The 6,861-nt window shown below is 32.5% G+C and overlaps 1 protein-coding gene across 3 annotated transcripts in view; it reads right to left on the bottom strand.

Annotated features, from left to right (window-relative positions):
* LOC134293069 (lysophosphatidic acid receptor 1-A-like) overlaps positions 1 to 6,688 on the bottom strand; it is a 46,894-nt gene extending 40,206 nt beyond the window's left edge. For 2 of the 3 annotated variants that reach the window (XR_010000124.1, XM_062959526.1), the window contains exons 1-2: positions 5,857 to 6,688; positions 2,616 to 2,778 (exon numbers count right to left, since the gene is read on the bottom strand). The gene's annotated coding sequence lies outside the window, so the exon portion shown is untranslated. The remainder of the gene's footprint in view (positions 1 to 2,615; positions 2,779 to 5,856) is intronic. The other variant, XM_062959527.1, reaches the window with a different exon arrangement.
* Positions 6,689 to 6,861: the final 173 nt, after the last annotated feature.

The following is a 6,861-nucleotide window of genomic DNA, read 5'->3' as shown; positions in this document are numbered from 1 at the left end:
GCCAGATATCCCTCATTGTTTTGCAGTTTTGACTTTATGGTCCATAGGATCACTTCCAAACTTGTGACTACCATGCTGCAGGCTGAAACATTAATTTGGAGACTTTAGAGCCTAGAGGTTGCAGTAAATTGAAGGAAAATGGGGAAAGTGGGAGGAAGAGAGATAAACCGGGACATTTTCAAAGCGGCAGGGAAAGTGGGAAGGGAGAGGAGTAACCGGGACTTTCCTCTGTGCTGTACGAGCGTCCCTCCATGAATGAACTTGCTGCTAGAAAATCTAAATTTCCTTCTGTACGGAGTCCTTTTGTTCCGCAGGAAACGAGTCCCGGCACACTCCAAAGGCCCCCCTTGGCGCCGTTGGAAGGGCCCAGTCGAGGAAGTTTATTTCTGATCAAATAAACAGGGGAGGGCCGCATGTGCGCTTGCCGCCTTCGGTCCGAAAGTGGCATGCGTCCAGGTTTATTTTTGGCAGGGCGTTGATCCATTCCTCCCTGGAGCCCACGCACCTTGTGGGCCGCTTTGTTTGGAAGGAGATGTCATTCAAAGGGCGGCGGGAGAGATTAGTTTGGGATTAGCAAGACAAATTGCTGCATTCTCCAGTTATTTGTTGCGGTAACAACTCCCAGAATCCCCTGAAGCGCACAATGGGGCTGTGTGGTCATGCGGTTTGATTGAGTTACTCTTCCACCCTCCAAAGTATTATTATTATTATTATTGACACAACATTGTATGACACAGCAAACAAGATAGATATGCTGGATTTCGTATCACAAAATCACAAGTTGCACACTTCCCAAGTGTTTAGGACTGTGTGATGTATTATTATTATTATTATTATTATTATTGACACGACATTTTTATGACACAGCAAACAAGATCGATATGCTGGATTTCGTATTACAAAATCACAAGTCGAACACTTCCCAAGTGTCTAGGACTGTGTGATGTATTATTATTATTATTATTATTATTATTGACACGACATTGAATGACACAGCAAACAAGATAGATATGCTGGATTTTGTATCACAAAATCACAAGTCGAACACTTCCCAAGTGTCTAGGAATGTGTGATGTATTATTATTATTATTATTATTATTATTATTGACACGACATTGAATGACACAGCAAACAAGATAGATATGCTGGATTTTGTATCACAAAATCACAAGTCGAACACTTCCCAAGTGTCTAGGACTGTGTGATGCACTATTATAATTATTATTATTATTGACACGACATTGAATGACACAGCAAACAAGGTAGATACATTGGATTTTGTATCACAAAATCACAAGTCGAACACTTCCCAAGTGTCTAGGAATGTGTGATGTATTATTATTATTATAACACAGCAAACAAGATGGATATGCTGGATTTCGTATCACAAAATCACAAGTCGAACACTTCCCAAGTGTCTAGGACTGTGTGATGCATTATTATTATTATTATTATTATTATTATTATTATTATTATTATTATTATTATTGACACGACATTGTATGACACAGCAAACAAGATAGATATGCTGGATTTTGTATCACAAAAGCACAAGTCGAACACTTTCCAAGCGATGATGATGATAATGATGATGATGATTATTATTATTGCTACATAGGGAATCCTGCTGCCTCTATCGGGAGAAAGGCAGGATAAAAATAAAACCAATAAATAAATGCGCAGAGGGACATTTTGGTCCTTACTAAAAAAGCATCAGCGAAACAGGGCTTCGACATTTGTTCGTACCACGGATGAAAAATTTCCATCCGCTTCAGGTGGCCATTCAAATGGAAAGCAAAAAAGGAACCAGCCTTTAATAGCTGCCTGTAAAACACTATGTTCCATCTCACCGTTACAGATTTAGTGCTTTAAAATTTTATGAGCGGCGTATTTCAGAAGTGTTATGTCAAGCTATCTTCCGCAGGACTTCAAAGAGGTTACAGTTAATCCTCGCTTAGCAATAAAAATTCCCTTTTTTACAAAGTCTTTTTAAATGCATGCTGAGCCCCTTTCCTGCTTGTGTGTTATAATAATGATAATAATAATAATAATAATAATAATAATAATAATAATAATAACCTAACCCATCTAAAATGCAGACGTGTGCTTTTCATCTTAAGAATAGACAAGCATCTCAAGCTTTGAGGATGACCTGGGAAGAAATCCCACTGGAGCACACAGCACACCAACATACCTTAACAAGACATAATATAAAAAGCAATTTGCCAGCAATGCTACAATAAGTAAACATAGGTAGGATAACCCATATAACTAATAGTATACTCACACTGTGCCTGATGGCATCAAGGGAAAGTGACGCTGCTCCTAGGGATTCTAACAGCGAGTACGAGGGTTGAATGAAAAGTAATGCATCCACCTTCGTTACTTGGGTTTGGATGGGAATATTTTAATAAATCATGCCAAGCTGTTGTTTAAAAAAAACTTTGTTTATGCTTTCAGATACATTATAACTTGTACCCTCAATTCGCTTCTGACACGATAAATAAATAAATTCATCTGTTCTAGTGGTGCAAGTAACATAAACCCTCAGAAATAGATTTTTTAGCAACCAAAGAAATGAGGCAGGAGAGTGGTCAACGCAAACATAAGCTCACCTTAAACCATGGGTCCGGTATGAAGTATGTATTATGGAGCCTCCGGTGAAGCGGCGGGTTAAAGCGCTGAGCTTCTGAACTTCGAGACGGAAAGGTTGCAGGTTTGAATCCGGGGAGCGGAGTGAGCTCCCGCTGTTAGCCCCAGCTTCTGCCAACCTAGCAGCTGAAAACATGCAAATGTGAGTAGATCAATAGGTACCGCTCTGGCGGTAAGGTAAGACATCATTCCACCCTGCCTCCTGTGTCAATATAACAATATAATAACATATAATACTCATATTATGGTGTACTAATAATATAATATATTGTATATACATATAATATTGATAATAATATTATAATGTAATACAATATCATCATAATAATACACTATTATAATGGTATATTATATATTACATGTAATATTACTAACAATATTGCAGAATATAGTAATATAAAATGCTTATATTGTGCTCTACCAATAATATAATATATTGTATATACACATATTTAGAATATTATAATGTACTACAATATAATAATAATACACTATTATAATCCTATATTATTTATTATATGTAATATTACTAACAATACTGAAGCTTAGTGATATAGTATATAGTAATATATAATGCTTATATTGTGCTCTACCAATAATATTATAACATAATACAATATTATTATAATACACAATTATAATGGTATATTATATATTACATGTAATATTACTAACAATATTGCAGCTTAGTGATATAGTACAATATAGTAATATATAATGCTTATATTGTGCTCTACCAATAATATAATATATTGTATGTACATATATTTAGAATATTATAATCAATCTACAAGAAACATGCACAGGAGATTTGTGTAAAGATTGACTGACCGATAAATGTAACAGTTTTATTACTGGAAAAATGAGATAGGAAATAAAATTTACTGATTTACATGTTAAGTGACCTTTCAATTTTACAGAGTTAAGTTCAAAATTAAGATCCCTCCCTCCTGTCTTTCCGAAAGAGAATAAAAAGGTGGTTATGGGACCAGGCATTTGAGCATGAGTAGCAGCAAAAATGAGATATGAATATATGACCTACTGACAGACCCCACCTGGACATGGAAAGCGCCTTAAATGTATATTTAAATGTATAATTATGTATATTTTAATGTATATTCTTAATTTTATTGTAATTTTTAATCTTGATGGATTTTTAAATTTGATGAAAACTGTTTTTTGATATGTATGCTTATATTGTAAGCCGCCCTGAGTCCCCTGATGGGTGAGAAGGGCGGGGCAGAAGTGATGTAATAAATAAATAAATATTATAATATTGTGCTATACCAATAATATAATACATTGTATGTACAGTATATTGTATATACATATAATATTGATAATAATATTATAATGTAATACAATATTATTATAATAATACACTATTATAATTTTATATTATATATGACATGTAATATTACTAACAATATTGCAGTTTAGTGATATAGCACAATATAGTAATATATAATGCTTATATTGCGCTATACCAATAATATATTGTATATACATATAATATTGAGAATAATATAATGCACTACAATATAAAAATAATCATAATAATAGTAATAATAACAATAATACACTATTATAATTGTATATTATATATGACATGTAATATTACTAACAATATTGCAGTTTAGTGATATAGCACAATATAGTAATATATAATGCTTATATTGCGCTATACCAATAATATATTGTATATACATATAATATTGAGAATAATATAATGCACTACAATATAAAAATAATCATAATAATAGTAATAATAACAATAATACACTATTATAATTGTATATTATATATGACATGTAATATTACTAACAATATTGCAGCATAGTGGTATAGTACAATATAGTAATATATAATGCTTATATTGTGCTATACCAATAATATATTGTATATACATATAATATTGAGAATAATATAATGCACTACAATATAATAATAATAATAATAATAATAAACTATTATAATTGTATATTATATATGACATGTAATATTACTAACAATATTGCAGCTTAGTGATATACTACAATATAGTAATATATAATGCTTATATTGTGCTATACCAATAATATATTGTATATACATATAATATTGAGAATAATATAATGCACTACAATATAATAATAATAATAATAATAATAATAATAATAATAAACTATTATAATTGTATATTATATATGACATGTAATATTACTAACAATATTGCAGCATAGTGGTATAGTACAATATAGTAATATATAATGCTTATATTGTGCTATACCAATAATATATTGTATATACATATAATATTGAGAATAATATAATGCACTACAATATAATAATAAACTATTATAATTGTATATTATATATGACATGTAATATTACTAACAATATTGCAGCTTAGTGATATACTACAATATAGTAATATATAATGCTTATATTGTGCTATACCAATAATATATTGTATATACATATAATATTGAGAATAATATAATGCACTACAATATAATAATAATAATACACTATTATAATGGTATATTATATATGACATGTAATATTACTAACAATATTGCAGCTTAGTGATATACTACAATATAGTAATATATAATGCTTATATTGTGCTATACTAATAATATATTGTATATACATATAATATTGAGAATAATATAATGCACTACAATATAATAATAATAATAATACACTATTATAATGGTATATTATATATGACATGTAATATTACTAACAATATTGCAGCTTAGTGATATACTACAATATAGTAATATATAATGCTTATATTGTGCTATACTAATAATATATTGTATATACATATAATATTGAGAATAATATAATGCACTACAATATAATAATAATAATAATAAACTATTATAATTGTATATTATATATGACATGTAATATTACTAACAATATTGCAGCTTAGTGATATACTACAATATAGTAATATATAATGCTTATATTGTGCTCTACCAATAATATAATATATTGTAATGTATATATAACTTGTAAGCCGCCCTGAGTCCCCTTCGGGGTGAGAAAGAAGGGAGGGATATAAATGCTGCTAATAATAAATAAATATAGGCTCTCCATGCCGGCGACACCACCTTGGAGGCGTCTACGGACAACGCCGGCTCTTCGGCTTAGAAATGGAGATGAGCACCAACCCCCAGACTGGTCTTAATGTCAAGAGGAAACCTTTACCTTTACTAATAAGGGAAGAAATGAAGAAACGGCCTACTTTGCTCTCCCTTCTCTCCTCAGCGCGCCCGCTCGGCTTCCCTCAGGGCCAGGACTCGCTTTTCCCTCAGGAAGCGCCGACTAGGCCGCGGGGCCTACTCCAGGCTAGGCCGCGGATCCGCTTCGGCGCCTTCGGAGGGGCGAAGACAGCCTCCGGCCCCCGACACACACGCCTCGTTCCCCCGAGAGGCAGGGGAGAGAAGCCAAGGCCGAGCCCGGAGCTCTGCATCGCTCTCCCCGCTTTCCCGCTTTCCCTCCCGGCGCTGAGGGGAAAGGCAGACCGAGGCCTTGGTGGGCCCTCTCTCTTCTCTTCGGAGGGTGAACTACAACTCCCACTATTGGTGAAGGTCACCGTTTCCCAGGTTGTGGGTGAACTACAATTTAATGTGTAAATGCTACTACTGGTGCATGTTATTGTTTGTTGATGTATTGTACATTGTTATTGTTTTGTATCTGACATTTCTGTGAGCCGCCCCGAGTTCCCTTCGGAGGAGATGGAGGCGGGATACAATTAAAATTATTATTATTATTACTATTATTATTATTATTATTGTATGACACAGCAAACAAGATAGACATGCTGGATTTCGTATCACAAAAATCACAAGTCGAACACTTCTAGAGTGTCTAGGACTGTGTGATGTATTATTATTATTATTATTATTATTATTATTATTATTTTATTATGACACAGCAAACAAGATAGACATGCTGGATTTCGTATCACAAAAATCACAAGTCGAACACTTCTAGAGTGTCTAGGACTGTGTGATGTATTATTATTATTATTATTATTATTATTATTATTATTATTATTATTATTATTATTATTATTATTAAGTGTCGTAAATAAATAAAATAAATCCATCCTTTTCCAAGAGTAGCAAAGCTCATCTTCCCACAGATTCATCTATCCTGGGAGAAAAAATAAACCTAGAGATAATCCCATCATAATTCTTCATGACCAGA

Source organism: Anolis carolinensis, unplaced genomic scaffold (assembly GCF_035594765.1).
Source record: "Anolis carolinensis isolate JA03-04 unplaced genomic scaffold, rAnoCar3.1.pri scaffold_7, whole genome shotgun sequence".
In the NCBI taxonomy this organism is placed as follows: domain Eukaryota; kingdom Metazoa; phylum Chordata; class Lepidosauria; order Squamata; family Dactyloidae; genus Anolis; species Anolis carolinensis.
Note: the sequence above shows the minus strand (reverse complement) of the source record. Positions and strands in the feature narration are given on the sequence as shown.